Source organism: Oratosquilla oratoria, chromosome 33, assembly GCF_046742065.1.
Source record: "Oratosquilla oratoria isolate Oo_2021 chromosome 33, ASM4674206v1, whole genome shotgun sequence".
Taxonomy (NCBI): domain Eukaryota; kingdom Metazoa; phylum Arthropoda; class Malacostraca; order Stomatopoda; family Squillidae; genus Oratosquilla; species Oratosquilla oratoria.
In genome coordinates, this window is record NC_134809.1 from 6966799 (window position 1) to 6967785 (window position 987).

Here is a 987-nt window from a genome sequence, read left to right on the forward strand (position 1 = left end):
CTTTCTCTCTCTCTCTCTCTCTCTCTCTCATTCACTTATTCTGTTTCTCTCTCTCGCTTTTTCTCTATTCGTCTATTTCTCTCCCTATTTATCTCTCTCTCTCTCTCTCTCTCTCTCTCTCTCTCTCTCTCTCCCTCTCCCTCCCTTTCTCTCTCTCTCTCTTGTCCACTTGCTCACTCTCCCTATCTCCCTCTCTTTGTGCATTTTAGTATACCAATTATAATTTGCGTCACCCACAGGCTCGCTAAGCCATCTGCAGTCGCCAAGAGCAACTTTGCAACGACGCAAACCCGTCTGACGCAGACTTTTGTTTTGTAATGGTGACGACAGTCAAGCGAACGACGGTTAAGTTCAGCAACTCTTAGCGTCACCAAAAGAAACACGAAGAGATGATATGTTTAATCAAGCCCTGGCCCACCTAACTTAATCGAATTTAACATAACCTAGCTTAACCTAAGATATCGTAACCATAACCTAACCTTAATCACATCTAACTTCGCTTATCCTTACGTAACTTAACCTAACATGTTCTAATTAGGGCTAACTTGACCTAACCTAACCTAACTTAAAATATTGTAACCCTAACCTAACCTTGATTACGCCTATCTTCATTTAACCTTACCTAACTTGACCTAACCTATCCTAATTAGGCATACCTTGACCTAACCTATCCTAATTAGGCTTAACTTGACCTAACCTAACCAAAGCTACTGTATCCTAATGTAACCTGTCTTAATCAGGTCTAACCTAACCTGACTGTCCTAACCTAACCAATCCATCAACAACCACCATAATGACCCCAAAGTCACTCAAGGTTGTGTTGTTTATGTGTAAGGCGAGGGTAGGGTAGTGTAGGATCGGGTGCTCTGTGTCTTGTGTGTGATCGTTGTACCTTGGGCCAGTTTGATTCTGTGTCTGTGCTATTTCCCAACTTCAAAAAGACCATTTGATAGTAATTAAGGCACTGATTAAAACAATAATGTGGAG